The 17,157-nt window shown below is 40.2% G+C and overlaps 1 protein-coding gene across 5 annotated transcripts in view; it reads right to left on the reverse strand.

Moving 5' to 3' along the window:
* NUP93 (nucleoporin 93) overlaps nucleotides 1-17,157 on the reverse strand; it is a 104,463-nt gene that overhangs the window by 44,903 nt on the left and 42,403 nt on the right. The window contains exon 1 of one of the 5 annotated variants that reach the window (XM_082366961.1): nucleotides 8,597-8,705. The exons of 3 other annotated variants lie outside the window; for them this stretch is intronic. The gene's annotated coding sequence lies outside the window, so the exon portion shown is untranslated. Of the gene's footprint in view, nucleotides 1-6,980; nucleotides 7,002-8,596; nucleotides 8,706-17,157 lie in introns of those variants that run through there. One more of the 5 variants, XM_082366962.1, reaches the window with a different exon arrangement.

Genomic DNA, 17,157 nt, shown 5'->3' on the forward strand with positions numbered 1-17,157 from the left:
AAAAAACATTGCCAAGACACAAGCAGGAGCTAGGAGGGCAATGAAAAAGGAAAGAAAAATAAGCCGGGCAAAAAGTAAACTTAAAAAACAGAATAATCAAGAGGGTCTGTTCCAAGATGAAACAAGAATTCCAATAAGCACTACAAGTATTTCTTAGAACTTTAGATAGTGAAATGGAGAAGTGTCCACTTTCTGTCAAGACAGGAATATGAGCTGTACCCATTATTTTGCTCGAGCTCATTCTGAATAAAATACCACTCCCTTAACCTCTCCCAAACCTTCTTCCCAATTTCTGAACGAATGACCTCTTCTGAAGTCTTCTCTCAGGTAAAATTTTTACAAAGGTAAAACTGCTACTAAAGGAGAAAGTGAGGAAGGACAAAGCAAGATACTGTTTTCAGATGAGCACAACAGAAATCCTGCCAGCACTCGAGCTGCTGGGCTTATCAGATGGTGTGGACATGCTTTTCATTAGCTCCCTTTGTGGTGCCTACAGAGAACCCTCAAGGAATTTTTCAGGTGCAAAGAGATATTCTTTACTGAAAGCCCAAAAGATGAACAGAGAAATTTAAAATTTGGGGCATTTTCAAAATTTGGGGAACATTCATATGGTTTTATAGCATGCGTGGTTATTTTGTTGGATCAATATTTAATGCATTAAAACAAGAGTATATAAAATGTCAGCTTAAAAGGCCCAAGAGAGACTGACTCTCCCTTTGTAAGAAATACAGACTAAATAGCAAATACAAGCTTTATTCTCCAACTCAGATATTCAGAATAAGTTCCACTGCTTGTTTTCTACCAAAATTTTAATATTTTAAATTGTTTGTTCATAGATTGCATTAAATAAAATATTTTTTCAGACTGCATTAAATTTAAAAGATATATATCTCTTTAAAATTTAATGATATCTATATCTATATCTATATATCTATATCTATCTTCAAAAAATACCCCTGCAGAAAGCAGTGCTAAGCTGGCAGATTTGACATTGTCAATTGTAATACTTTTTTTTTTTTTTGTAATACATTTTTAATGCTGTTGTATGATTTCTCACTGTGCATTTATGCAAAAGCCTAGCCACCTTCATTCAGCAGGTGGCAGCAGACCCTGCAAGAGTGCCTGAGGAGTTTGTCCCACCATTTGCCAGTTCAGCAGACCCATCGGCCTACAGGCAGCTCTGGAGTCACAGGTGGCAGACCTTGGTGCTGTGTGAACACCAGGCCATCTGTCACTGTTAGGCTGCAGGGTCCCATTTCATACATGGTTTCTGCTACTGGCCTAAACAAAGGGTCACACAATTACATGATGGATTTGGGCCCATTAAGGCAAAGCAAATCACTTGCTCCCATATAATCCAAATTGGTTTACAAGACGGTCTACAAATTCTCACAGGCTAAAGAGAACTCAACGTGTGCAGAGAGATTCTAAACCCAAGAATACAGAGCTCTGAGCAGTGCTTCCTCCTGGGCCCACCTAGGGCCTTACCGGCAGCATTCTGACTCAAGTGTACTGGCTTGCCTGATCTCTTGCAGCCATGCCAACACAACTGTGACAAAATTCCATCTCCCCTGTGCCTTCTGGAAAAGCCACAAGCCTTCGAGAGAGCCACTCATGTAAGTCCATCTAATAGCCTTTGTGGATCCCTCCCTATTATCCTCTCCATCCCACAAAAGAACAAAAAGAAGGGGGTGGGGGGAAGTGGAGAGGGAGAGAGAAGAGGAAGGGGAGTTGGGAGAGGAAAAGGAGCAAGGACCTCAGGCCTACAGCTTCAAGAATTAGCCTTCCCATCTTAGGAGAGGGAGAGGGGGAGATGGGGGAGGAGGGAAGATGGAGGAGGAGGAAGAGGAGGAAGGGGAGGAAGAGAAGGGGAGGTGGGGGAGGAAAGAAAGGGGAAAGGAAGGAGGAGGAGGGGGAGGGAGGGGGAGGAGGAAATAACTATCATATAACAAACACCCAAACTTCCAAGATTTTCATCACTGGGTAAAGAAAGAATATAAGAAGTAGGACTCACTATGATCCAGAAGGAGAAGGTCACCTTTGAAAATGGGGACATGTCATTCCTGCAGGGCACTGGTGAGGGGTGCAAGGATGTGTAGCACACCTCCCCTGCCAACACAATGTAGGCATATAACTACTAGATGCCTCTTCCTAGTTCTACACCAAGGCATCAAGCTGGGGCTGCTTAGCACATCTGGTTGCTGCACTTGGAGAATAAGGCCAAGGTTAAGGTCTGCAATCCTGTGAGGGCCATTTAAGTCTCTTGTGCGGCAAAGCCAGTTCTGTCCCTTTTAGAGGGCCCAGGGCATCCCTGCTATCTATCTCTGGCCGTCGAGGAAAGGAAAGCATCTGTCCAGCTCAGTTATTGGGAGATTCCATGGAGAAGGGGAGCAAGTAGTAAGGGCATAATACAAATGAGTAAAATAAAAAATGATGGTCATTTAGTCAACTAGGGAGGGAAAATGCTTTTCAGCAGAAATGCCCCCTCCTCCCAGATCCAGCAGAGCCCTGCAATAACCTTTTGGGGTTGTGTAAGCAGCTTTCCCCTGCTGGTCACAAGAGGTCTGGGGAGAGGATGTGACTTGCTCAGCACTGACACCTCACCACTTCCAGAAAACTAGCCAGAGCCTGCACCCTAGTGATGCAGCAGGATGTGCCATGCTGCAGTCGCTGGACCTCTGCTGGCCATCCTCTCTCTCCACTCCTGGGGAGGGGCGCAGAGGAGCAAGAAAATTAGAAACCAAGAGAGGGAGGGAGAGCAGCCAGCCAACCGCTCTCAGAATGCTGAGGTGGCCCCACAGGAGAAAGCAAGGACAGCAACTCTGAGCATTTTATCTCCTCTCCCTGCCCCCAAAACCTGTGCCCCTGCCCCACCCTGCCCCAAACTAGCATACTTGCTAGAGCCACCCTTTGGGGACACAAGAAGAGGGAGGATTCTAAAGAGAAAACTTTTCAATCTAGCTTTGCAAATGGAATAAACAGTGTGCCAAAGTATGTGTGGCTTCAAAAATCAGCTGAAGAACCCTCTCCTTACCCAAAGGTATGAACAGATCTAAAAAATATTAATCCCATAGCCACTCTTAGGTGATGGAAATATAAGATAAGGAGGATACACTAAGGGATGATAAAAATGTTTTAATATGTCTTTGGGAAACTGATTTCCATCTTGGAGATGGATTAGTCCACGTTCAAAGAACTTTGAGTACTAAAACTGCACTGCAATATAAAATGGGAATGCATCAATCACGGCCTCTATCATGGCCAAAGTCCCCTCCCACTGTCCCCCAAAACCACTCTAAAAGAACTTATTAAAAGAACCCGGTATTATTTTAAAAAAATACAGGTTTCCTGCTTTGTCAGATCTAGTGTCTTTTCCCTTTGGCAACAGGAGACAAAAGCAAGATTTGGGGGCTATGAGAAAGACAGACAGCAGAGGGTGTGTCTCTGAGGCAGTCAGGTGGGAGCTGAGTGGTTTTTGCCAGGCGGGTTTCCACAGCACTCAGGATTAAGCCTGAGTTCTACTTAGCAAGCATAAGGAACGCCGTTAGTCAAGACAATGTTTGGGAACCACGTGTCATGTTAATTCCCTGCTGGTACACGGTGTCAGTCATTTACACTGCAGTCGAAAATCACAGCTCCTCCCGCTCTGCAGCACTGTTTATGCTGATGGGACTGGAGCACTGATCATCATGGCTGTCACAGAAAACGGAGCTTTGGTTTTGTTGCAGTTTCTTCTTATTCAGAAATTCTTTTTCAAAAATTCATTTGTCCGGAGACCACTAAAACAACAGACTTTCTCTTTTATAACTTCCCATTGCCTTAAATGGAATCTGTCATGGTACCCCTTTGCTAACAGTACTTGGGATTTCACACTCTCTTAATTAAGTTTGGAAGCATTTTGACTTTGCCTTGTCAGAGCTGAGGGAATACTGCAGGATGCACTACCACTGTCACCACGGGCACAGAAAACATAAAACACTGCTTAGCTAAAATGGCAAATACAAGCAACAGGAAAGGAGAGGGCAAGACCACTTTTCAAACACAAATTGCCCCAAACTTACAGGGAGCTAAAACCTTTCACCCAGCTCATGCACACTAGGAGGAGAAGGGGCAACCCTGCACTGTGGGACCTAGAGATAAAGGAGTGATGTGCTGGGAGGACATGTCAGAATGCCTGTGCCCATCCCGGAAGACAAGCACTTCGCCCTTCATGTGGAGCAACACAGTGAACCTAAAAAGCTTGACTTGCAGGATATATCTTGTTTTAATTGTTTGGTTATAAATGCATATCATCTACAACAAAGGACCAGGAGGACTCCAAGCACAGCTCAATAAGCCATTTCCGGTAAGACTGAGAAGGAACATCTCTGTGAGTAGGTTGCTAAAGCAAAGACAGACTTTGCTGTAAGCTCAATCCATTAGATCCATCACCAACTAGTAAGCCCACAAAGAGAAAGAGTCAAATGCAAGCAGAGGCACAGCACAGATTACGAGTCTGATGGCGTAGATTTAGGCAAAATTGACTGCTTTCCAGATGTACGACCTTGAGAAGCTGTTTAATGATAGTAAACCTTGCTTTACTTGACTGTAAGATGAGCTGACTGCACTACATCAACTCTAAGGCCAGCTCCAGAAATTCCAACTCCATGAGAGGTGGGAACAGGTAAGAAATTAGCATTGTCATGACTATAGTTCACTTCTAAAATAATCCATACCTTAAAACCACCCAAGAAATACAATAAACTTTGTTTTTGAAGGCAGCCAACATATATTTAATATTTAAAATAACCAAAGCCCACAGAGAGCTAGAACAAAAATCAGAATCAAAGTATTTTCATAGGAATGCTAGTTTCATCTTGCCATAAAGGAGAAGCATACTGTCCTGTTTTTTCAAAATTCATCCTATATTGAAAGGAGTACATTTTCACAATTAAAAAAAGAAGAAAGCACAAAGCAAGGAAATTCAGAAGTATTAATAGAAAATAGCTATTTAAAATTTTATTTTATCCATATTTTTCACCAATTTCTTGAAAGCAACAATCAGAAGCTATCTAGATATAAGTGCTAATTAAGTCTTTAGTTCAGGAAAATCTCAAAATTTCTATCTTCTAACAGAATAAAAAGTAATTGTAAATTGGCAGGGCAGTGCTGCTAGAGGTATCTTCAAATTTGATTGAAGGAAAATGACCCATGCGGTCCACCTCTTATCACAGTGTTCCTGGTGACGCCATTTTACTCCTTCCTCACTGCCATCTTAGTGCCACGAACGTCTCATAGCGGGCTGGCCAACAGGCTTGCTTATCTACATTATGGCACTGCCAGAGCATTCAAAGGTTTGGTATGAATATATTTTTTGCAGCAAAAAGAACCAACCCCTGACTCTTTACTACCAGCCAGGCTAAAATTTCCAGATTGAAGAGGTTTAGGAATCCCCTACAAGTACCAGAAAGGAGAGCCTCTTCCGAGTAGCCAAACTTGAGTAGACAATGATGGGGGCAAAGAATATGGGGCAACTGGGTCTCTGCTATGTCCTCAGAGTACCTGGTACACAGCTTACAGAAAGCCAGAGAAAGAAAATAAGACCAGAATCTTCAACCAAGTTTTACTTTAAAAATTTCAAAGGAAGGCTCTGTGATAACCGTTTATGTCATCCAACCATTTATGCAAGCAAAGATGCAGTTAAAATGGGAGTTCTAATTTGCTGCCCTGAAAGTCTTATTTCAAAGTGCAAGCCTTGTAAAAACCAAAGGAAAAGAATCCCTTTGCATTCCATTATATAGTAAACAATTAATATATTAAATGTCCTTCTCAGGATTAACAAAATTATATGGAGATCTAGGCTCTTATGCTACAAGCATAAGATTAATGCAAGATTTATGGAATCTTTGTGGGATTCTAAACAGGGCTTAGGAAAACTGAGCCTTCTTATTTCAATGAAAAGACTTATGTGAAAATCCTCCTCTCCCCTAGTTTCAAAGACATCTCCTAATTAGAGAAAACAGCATTCAGTGAGCAGGATGAACAACAGCTAGTGCAACAAGACTTGGAAGAACAGCTGGCTTTACCAATTTGATATCAAGTTAAAAGGTATCTAGTTCTGTGAAGATTCAACTCCTGAAACAGCTACTAAAGCATTTTGAGCAAATTCTTCATGGTACAGTTTACTGTAAAATACACTTACTATAAATTCCTCAGGGTTAAGTGCCTTTAAAAAGATAAACAGACAAATCAAAGTTAAAATTCACTTGTTTCCTCTTAGTAACAGCATAAAGGAACAAAGGAATAAGCTGAGTCAAATCCAATTAATTTTAAGAATCAAGATTTCTAAGCTTACAATCACAAACAAGAGTTTTCCACAAGTAGCTTTTAAGTCACAACTATTAATTAAACAGAAGGCACTAAAAATTATACCCATTAATGAGAGTGAAAGCCCTCAATCTACTGATCTTTTAAGATAAAATCTTCTTTTGTTAAAACATTTTTCTTATATATTTTAATCAGCTATTATAAATCATTAACATGGAAGCATTTTCTTAAAAAAAAACAAAAACAATAAAAACCCTAAAATCCAGCAATTTTCTTCATAAATGGAAAATAGACTATAAAAGACAGTGAAAAGAAGCCTGGACTCTCTTAAATATACCATATTTAGATTTCTTTTTTCTCTCAAGTGTCATTTTCATCTTTGACTACTGATAAATTCATACCTCTCATTAACTGAAATTACCAATGAATATTTAATCAAAAGCATGTATTAAAACCACTCACAAAACCTATATTTCAAGTATATATACATATATATATATACACACCAATATATATCACACCTGGTTTCTAGCACATACATTAAAAAATACATCTAACAATCTCTGTATTATACCTTTAATATTTGCAGTGTTCATTTTAAAGTCTATTTTTCCCATTCAACCAAAGACAAATTTTCAACCTCCCACCACTTTATGAGTATGAGAAATACTTACTGTAGACAAAAGGATTCCATTTTCTTTCTGGGAATGCACTCCACCCTCCTACAGAACTCTTTTATGCAGTGTGCAATTTCATTTTCTGAGTTTTACAGTAACAAAGCTCTCGTGCCACAGAACCTAATGTAAATGAAATGGCCCTGCAGCTGCCTTCAAAACCCAGCTCACCTCAACCATGATACAGCTAATTGTTAAAAATGGTGGCTGAGACATTTTCCATACATTAAATTAAGGAGCTCTGATGAAGGCACTGGCATCCTCCCACTTCAGACAAAGGAAAATAATTTGCGACTGTACCAAGGCACGGATAACTGAGTCATCTCCCATACAGGGTCAGTGTTAGAGGTTTCCTCCATCTTTACAAAATGCAAACCACAGCTCATTGTCTCAACCCAGAAATCAATTCTCTGTAATGCTGCACTGGGTCAGAGTTTTAAAGGAATCTTAGTCATGGGTAAATCCAGACCTCCAACGCTGAGACAAGTGAAATTCTCACAGTTCCTCTCCCTTCCCTGAGCAGCTCTCTTCTATTCCCCACTTGACAGCTCCTCAAGTCTTCCTATTGTTAAGAGTACAGAAAGTCCCACACCTCTGAAGGGAGCTAAATCTCTCAACTAGGTGAGCAGTTTCCAAGTCCATGCTTCGGAAAGAAGTCCAGACCCTACAGGTCCCATGATACAAATACATTCCTTGGGGTAAAAGCTATACATCATTGTCTTTTTTTTGGGGGGGGGGGGCTTGTTTTTAAGGGAAGACAACAATCAAGCTGCTTTTAAATGCTGAATTAAAAGTATTTTATCTCTGATATTAATCAAGGTATTAAAAGTGGTATAGGCAACATTTATAATTTTACCACCCTCCAGATAATGCTTACGTGACTTGGGAAGTTTTTCATTTCACTTACACAAATCACATTCTCTGCACCAAAAATTGGAAGTATACTTAAAGCATTCATATCACACTCTTTTGAGGATTAATTTAGGATAGGAAAAGTAACTATCTTAATTCAAATCACCTACATTTGATAATACTTAAGAATCCACATTTTAAAGCCTTATGCTAAAGCATTTCTTGTGAGGAATAATTCCAGATATATCAAATAGTACTTTTTCCCTATAACAAAACATAAATGACTGAATTCCTTGGTAAAGCATTCTACGCACACACACACACACTCACCTACAATCCCAAAGAAGGATCTGATTTTAGAAAAGAAAAATTCTATTTTAATATTTTACCTCTTGTAAGAATTCTGTACTTCGTATGCATCTTTTCAAAAAAATCCTAAAGAAAGACCACACTACTTACTACTTAAAGATGAAGCCTGCAAAAATCCTAAATAACCAACTATTTAAATCTTTAAGCAAATGTTTCTCTGCCCCACCCAACAGATTTTTTTAAAGAAAAATGTAGAATGACAGGGCACAAATCTGAATAATTCTCAGAAGAATCAAGTACTTTTTCTATTGAATGAGTTAAATGCTTCTGAATTCATCTCAAAATTTTAAGCAAACCGAGACTTTGTCTTTCAGAGGTACTGCAACTACATGCTATCAATGTATTTACTAGGGCGCAATAATCTGAATTTCTTTACGAAACATAGGCAATCCTACCTGCAGCTCTCAAATTTAAGGAGTTACAGACCGGTCGACGCTGTTGGTCACGCAGCTCTTCCATACCTTCTGTGTGGGATGAGCTCTGCTGGAACCAGTGCTCAAGTTTTTCCCACTTCGAACAGCCAGAATTGAGAGGGGGAAGGAGGGGAGAGGAGAGAGAGGAAAGAGAGAGAGAAGAGAGAGAAAGAAGAAAAAGGAAAAGAGAACACCCTGCAAATGCTGATATGACTGAAGCACTAAAGAGTCTAATTAGACAATGAGATTGCAGGGACCCCTTAAAAAGGGTGCACACAGCCCCTGGGCGCAGCATCATCATTTGTGCTGCTCCACACAAATTCAGAGAAGTCAGCCATCAGTTTGAAAGCACAAACTGATGGGAGTAACAGTTTATAGGTTACAGAAGGGTATTTTATTGTTAACGGACTGTACCAAGTTAAGATTTAAGAGGGGGAGAGACAACATGTAGGCAAGGAATGCTATGATACTTTTTTTTTTTGACCCAAGCCACTGCAATTACTCTGATGTGAATTTTTGATGACTTCCGACATCTTGCATGGTTAATAATCGCTTCAGCTGTCATGTTTGGTTACTGTGGAAAATGCATTTGCTGCATTGTGATGCAGTGCTGTGGCCACAGATTGTAACACCAGTTGTGAAGCTGGTCCCTTAACTGAGCAGCAGGAATTTGCACATGCCATGATGCTAAAATAAATGGTGGTTAAAAGATTTTATACAGCAGCAGGCAGATTCTGCCATTTTAGCCTACGGAATTTGTAGGATCCAACATCCACAAGCATCTCAGATCACTGTACCCTCATCAAGTGCACTGTCCTTCAAACAGAACAGTAAATTCACCATCTTATATGTTTGGCCTCTCAGTAGTTAAAATATTTCGATACTGTTTAAATAACTATTCAGATTAATTACAGCTTTGAACAGAACCGAGGTTATTTGCATTTCAGGAATATACAGCCAATGAAACTGTCAGTGACACAGGAAAATGCAGACCTTTTATTAACATATGCTCAGCTCAACTGTCACTTCTCTGTATAACATTTAGGGAAAAATATATGATGTGTAAATAATGAATATTCCCATACTACCGTAATGGTTTTTTAAAATGTTCCTCAGAAAGGGATTTTTTTTTCCTCCGAGTTTTAATATATAACCTGAAAATTAAAGACTGCATCAAAATACTAACATGTGTTTTTTATTGTCACTAAAAGAAATTCAATGCAGCAAACAACTGTGCAATTACAGGAAAGCTTGTGCAAAAGCAGAGATGAAACCACACTGAGAACCAGGCACCAGATGATTAAAGTCAGGCCAGTAAGGTAGTGGACAGTCATTATGGTGCAGATTGCAAAAGAAAAATGGAGAAAAAGACCCTTCCATCTTCAAAAACAAAACCCACAAACCTTACAATGCAATGTGTTGGCTGCAAAACCAATACCTATACTGCGGAACCTGAAGGACACATGATTTGCCAATTTCAAAACACATTTTTATACAAATATTAACTTGGCTACTTAGTATCTAGAATTTGGCTACTTAAGGTTCTTATTCATCTATAATAATCATTCTGGTATTTAAAGAAGCAGAACCAGGTTACAGACTTTGCTGCTTTAAAAGATAAATAACTAATATAATCAACTTGTATTCCTTACATCAGAACTTTTGCCAATTAAATGTTCATAGTTGAGATGTTTCAGACATTTCTGCCCTGAAAAAAATAAAACTAAAGGGAAAAAGAATGAACATAAGAACACACTGGTGTCTGAACAGTGAATAACAATGAAAGAACTTATGTTACTAACATAAAAATCAACCCATGATTTCCTTTGTTTTATTCATTGTGATAGCACCAAATGCATAATTTGGAGGTGCATGTGTTAACAAGAGCTGTAAAGCTGAAGAGCTTTCTAGTTTTGTTTCTTCTCCTAACTTAAAATTAACTGCACCAACAGTGCTATTTGGTGCCACAGCAGATGTCACAGTAGTTGTAGCTAACACTCAACAATTCAAGCTTTTTTGTTCCAGACCCAATACAAGATAGAACTAGCAGCTCAAAACCGCACAAGGAGGGAGAGAGGGATCGTGTTGGGGGTAGCTTTGAAATTAACCAGGCTCAGCTTATGCTCCAATTACTGAACAAAAGACAATCCTGGGGGACCTCTCTCTGAACCAGTGCAAGAAGCAAACTCTTTTGTTTCTGATCAAATAAATACAGCATTGGAACACAGCGGATATGCAGCAATAGGAGTCTCTGCCTGGGGATGGAAGGGGCAAGAAAAAAAAGAACTCAAAGACCCCAGTGTGGTTACAATCAAACCACTTCACTGACGGTTAAAACCTATTCCTGAGGGAGACATCTGAAGTTCACTACACGGGACTGAGAAAACCCCCTTCAATTACTTAAAAAACCCACATCATGGAGCCACATTTTTCCATGCCACTATAGCCAAAGAAATACATTCCGAGGATATATCTTTATGCTAGAATAAACCATAAACCAGCTCAGCCTCAGTCTTCCCCAATCTATGAATATCCCAAGGAGACCAGATGAGCTGCAGAATATTCTGACTGCAAAGGACCTCGGAGCAGAGACTACTGAGAAGTGTTAACTAACCTGCCTCAGACTCCAAGCCCGAATAAGTATGTGGAGGTCATTAAAACGCTGGACAGAAGCCACCTTACAAAGGAGGTACTTTTCCAATTGATTTATCACTAGATGAATTAACCCATTCCTAAATGCCTATTTGGTAGTCCACTGTTTAATTCTGTGTTTTGGCTTTATACAGCCCTAAGCAAAAACTAAAACAAAGAGAAAAGGACAGACAAGTAGTGGACTCAGCACTTATTAATAATATAAGGGACATAAATGCGCCTGCTTATACAAATGCAAAGATGATGTCTGATTCTTTCTACCAAAGGGGATCGATACGATCTTTTCAAAATCCTCTGTACACTGCACCATTCTGAACTACAACAGCAGCTAATTTGTACATCAGATACACACACACTCTATGTAAAAAATGTAGACACCCAAGTGTAAAGACAGATGGATCTTACTACCACAATGACCAAAGTGTATTAGGTCTTTGTGTATTTGAAAGATCTCCAAATTTCAGGTGAGGGCTTGAATTTTTAAACAGTATTCCATATAAAATTCTAACAAAGTATGCCTTTAGATAGTTCCTTAGAATTCACTGTAATGAGAATCTTTAATAGAAGTTTCAAGTTTGTTGTTTTTATTTCCATCTCTCTACAGATTCTCCCAATTAGTCCATTAAAGAACTTCTTAGCAAAGTACAGGTGTAGGACCAAGAAAGAAAGAAAAAATTTTCCGAAAATAGTAGGAACACTTCCTCCAACTTAAGATATCCAGGTTCCAAAGACTCTCAGACTTTCTCCCTCATGTAGCTAACTGGTTTGAAAGATCTGAGAAGGGAAAAAAAAAAGGAGGGGGGGAAACAGTTCCAATTTCCTTAGGCCCATGCTTGAAACACACCAAGGACGAGGAGACATTTTTTAAGGGGTGGCATTAGTACTCCTTTTAAAAAAAAACCAAAAACCTGTTACCATTAACAAATAAGATTATAGAATAGAAAAAGGAAGCCACTGAAATTCTATGGTTCAAGTAGAATTATAATAATCACTAGGTGGGGACTTCCCTGGCGGTCCAATGGTTAAGAATCCATGCTTCCACTGCAGGGAGCATGGGGTCAATCGCTGGTCGGGAAACTTAAGATCCCGCATGCTGCGCGGTGCAGCCAAAACTAACTAACTAAAATAAAATAAAATAAATAAAAAATCACTAGGTGAAGTTCAAGTGCACAACTGTAAAGCTCTAAAGTACATTAACAATATGCAGGGCTCTACCCAGAAATCAAACTTTTACAGAACGCTGGTTAGCTGTGTTCTGCCTTCTGCCAGGGTCACTGGGCTGCTGGGAAGATCAAGTAATATCACTGGTGGGTAAGTGCTTTTAAGAGTTAAAAATGAGAGGCCACGTGAGGTCGGGCAGTCACTGTCCCCTACTTGCGAGTCTTCTGAGGCACAGCGGGCTCCCAGTTCCCTTCCCAGCTTCCATCACCAACCTCCTCCTGACTCCTCTCTCCTTACTGAGACCTTGGTCCCTTGCCCCATGCTATACGCTTCCCGTCCTGTACAGTCATTTGCACTGCCACAACTCTTACCTCTAGACCAGTGGCTCTGGAAAATTCTGTCTGGAGCTATTTTCTGAGCAGTGATTCTTATCCTACCTTTAAGTGTTTCAGGGGCATTTCCATGGTGATGTCTTGCCAGAACATCAAAAACTGAAACAAAATCTCAACTCTCAATCTAGTTAACCTTGGTAATTCCTCAGCTTCACCAACAGCACCAATCCTTCTCTTGCCACAAACCTTGAGTTATTTCTGAACATCCTTCTTAAGCCCAACAGGCACCAAGTGCGGCAGATGTTTTATTCCAAATGTCTCTCACATATCTTTTCCTCTCCGCTTTCTCGGCCACCAACCTGGTCCTGGCCATCATCACTGTGCCTGGATTACTGCAATTGCCTCTGAACAACACCGCAGCAGGTATCCTTCCACTGGCCATGCTAACTTCCTTAAGTGTTTCCACACCCTCCCTCCTTCCGTGTTGACATTTACCTGCTCCAAAACTTTTAACAGCATGTACTGCCTACACTCCACTGCTTGGCAGTCACTCCTTCCACATTTGATCCCCCCCTCACTGACAGACTTTATTTCTTAGCACATAACTTCTATTCTCACCTCCCTGACCTTGTTCAGGTTATTACTCTCATATCTTCTTTCACTTCCTGCAAGCTAAGCCCATTTAATCTTTCAAGGCCTATTGGGATCCTGACTATCCCAGGGGATCATCCCCAATCACCCTTGAAGTCATTCGTCATTACCCCCTTCCTCTCCTCTGAACTCCGTATGGCATGTAGAATCTCATGTCATTCCCATTCAGTTTTGCCAGTCACTTTACACTGTCTTGGACAGTTTGACCCTATTATAGGAATGTTAGTCTGGGCTCTCCAGGTAGAAAACAAGGAGCTTCTAGGGGGCAGTATCCAGAATTTATGTTTATTCTAATTGTCATCAGTGCCTACCATCGTGCTGTCCTTAATGGGCATGCAACAAACCACTTCACTGATTTTCATTAGTGTTCACCAGGCTCCACCCAGGGAGATGGAAGCATCTACTTAAAGGGGAGCTAAATATTACTTTGGCTTATTGTTTGTTCTTTCAAATCTCTTCAGCTCCTTGAGATAACTGCAGCCTTAGGTATTAAGACAGATGCTGAGGTGGTTCTTGGCCAATGTGCAGAGGCACCAAATTCTTCTTTGTGACTAAGCAATATTACCAACAGTATTCAATTCCCAAAGTCGGCTTCCTTCTCAGTTGCATCTAGAGCCAAGGAGATTCTGGGAAAATGAGATGGTCCTAGCCAAAGTCAGTGGTGTGGTATTCACAGCTGATCTGTCCTGACAAATCAGCTGAGAATGAAAAAGCAACCTGCTAATTTTATCAATGACATTTCGCCTTGAGTATTAAGTGAGGACCACTAGATTTACGCAGTCACTGAAGAGTCAGAGGATGTCTGCACATCTTTTTTAGCAGTAAAACAAATTAATGTCCACTCTCTGTTGCTCATATGCAAACTTGTCTGCTCAGGGGTCAAGAAACAACAGGGAGAAGAAAGCTCTCTGCCTGAGAAGCTGATGAGTTCCTGCTGCCCCAGAGCAGGGTTCTGCTTTGGTAAGCCTATAAGCCAAAAGGGGTGGGAACACGGTTTAGAAGTGGGCCAGAAACTTTAAGGCAGGTAGGTGAAGGTAATTTCAGAAGTAAGATTTCCACTTTAAACATGTTTTTGGGAAGTAGTTCCTCAGTTAAGTGCAGTTACTAATGGGAATGGGCTAAAGTGGGAGGAGGAAGCAGCTCTCCTCAAATATTCCTCCAGGGCAATTCACTGCAGTCCAAAGTTTCAGAAATTCAGAATGAGAGCTCTCTGTCAGTCTGGGTCTGGGTCTGGGTCTGTCTGTCTGTCTGTCTGTCTGTCTCTCTCTCTCTCTCTCTCACACACACACACACACACACACACAGACACACACACACTCACAGCATCTAATCAAGCCTTAGTATTTAGATAAAGGGAACAAGAGATTTTGGCAAGAACTTGTCGACTATATGAAGAACTTCTACCTCAATAATAATAAATGAAATAATACAGTAAATACAGACTCATTTTTGTTGTAGCCATAAAATTTCAGGGGTGACTCATTTCCCTTATGGCATAGATTAAGAAAATAAGGCACAGAGAAACTCAGATTCTCACAGGTCCAGGTCCTGGGTTCAGGGCCTGAGTTCTCTGCATAGCACTACGGGACACTGTACCAACAAAACCTGGCTGGGTGTGTGCTTGATGGACTCTATTTCATGGAATCTGAAGTTCTTACATGGAGGATGATGGTGGATAGAAAAGAACAGCTTCTGGGTTGCTAGTTTCGTTACCAATGTACTTTACACAACAGTTGGTATTTCTTACCAGGTTGATTGTAAATAGAACTCTTTTAAACAACTTCTATTTTAAATTCAGTAGGGAAGCTGTTATTTGAAGGAATACTAAAGCTAAATATCGTCCCACGATTTCTTTAATAAATGCAGATATTCAGAGTTTGGATTTGCTTCCTAAAGCAATGTCTATCATATTATTACTATTATTTTAGATAAAAGACACTAAAACCTCAATTTTCATGCAATTTTTTTGCTGCATATTATTTACTATTTCTGTTATTAACTAGAAAACCCTGATGAGGCCAGAAATTGATTAAGAAAAAAAAAAAGACTCCTCAGTAGAAAAGGATTACTAAAATTACTCAATCCTCAATGTAATTTAAACAAGGGAAAACCTGTATATATTTCATTATCTGGTCAGAATTTCAAATTCAATGAGGTACTGCACCCTCCACATCTCTACAACAGGAACACGAGGATCTGCAATTCTAAAACAGTTTTTTGAAAACTAGGCTGATTTTAAAATCTGTTCTTGGGGCTTCCCTGGTGGTGCAGTGGTTGAGAATCTGCCTGCCGATGCAGGGGACATGGGTTCGAGCCCTGGTCTGGGAAGATCCCACATGCCACGGAGTGACTAGGCCCGTGAGCCACAACTACTGAGCCTGCGCGTCTGGAGTCTGTGTTCAGCAACAAGAGAGGCCACGATAGTGAGAGGCCCGCACACCGCGATGAAGAGTGGCCCTCGCTTGCCGCAACTGGAGAAAGCCCTTGCACAGAAACGAAGACCCAACACAGCCAAAAATAAATAAATAAATAAATAAATAATTTTTAAATAAATAAAATAAAATAAAATCTGCTCTTCCCACACCATTCTCTCCATCCTTCCAGCAGTGACACAGGTGAAAATCATTTAAAAAAACAATGGTCCAGTTTTATTAACATGCTTCTTACATACTAAGTCCTCCAGCAAACTACTGAGGTGATTAAAACATTTCCAGTTCTACTATTTTGCCATCTCACATCCTTAAGTCAATACTGGGACATTTCAAGTAGCTGAATCCCCTTCGGTAGACCTAAAACACTGAAGATCTAATAAAGATGGGGACTATATTATATCCACTTATGGTGCTTAACAAAGCATCATGCACAGGGTTAAGTGCTCAAATATATTTATTGATTAACCTATAAGTTGTTGAAGGTTATTATTCAGATGCTCGAGAAATGTCTACAGAACCGCAGCTTGTCGTCAGCCTTCTCCAACTGTGGTGCTTCTGGGCAACTCACATTCAGAATTTAACCTGAAGTGTTCCTGTGAAGCTACCTATATATTAGTCACACTTAATCTAATTAAGTTCTATTTAAGCCTTATCGGTGAAAAACCATGTAAAGCTACCTACATATGATTTCTAAAGGCAAGAGGTAATTAAACCTAGTGGAAAGCATGCTGAAGTTGGGAGTCAAAGAACTGGGTTCTAGGTAACCCTACACAAGTTATTCACACCATGCCTCAGTTTCCTCATCTGTAAAATGGGAAAATGCTACCACACCTATATGAAGAACACTATGTATATCTTCAACTGCCTATACAACAGAATTACTCTTCAAAGCAAAGAGAAGCCATTTCAAATGATTTCTAAGACCCACAGGCTGCACATTTTAATACATTTTTAAAATATTCAGACTGATTTAGACATTTCCAAGGAAATACTTATTCTGCCTCTCTGCTTTCTCTCATGGCATCTGTTGTTACTAGTAGGTAAGGAAAAGTAAAATCTAATGTCATTAACAGTAGACCCAAGATCTTTAGCGCTCACTCAATGCAGGAGGGGGTTACAGAGAGAAGCAAATGAAAAGGTAAACAAAATGAGGATGAGAGGAGCTGAGGAGAAAGGCAGAGAAAATCAGGTTAATGAATAAAAACAACAAGTCCATCTTTCATCTCTCCTGGCTCCTAATGATGGCAGACGGTGTATTTAATCTGCTGAGAGACCAGATTTAAGGCCTTCTTTTGGCACAGTCCATCCATGAATT

Source organism: Balaenoptera borealis (assembly GCF_965194805.1).
Source record: "Balaenoptera borealis genome assembly, chromosome: 19".
NCBI classification, from domain to species: domain Eukaryota; kingdom Metazoa; phylum Chordata; class Mammalia; order Artiodactyla; family Balaenopteridae; genus Balaenoptera; species Balaenoptera borealis.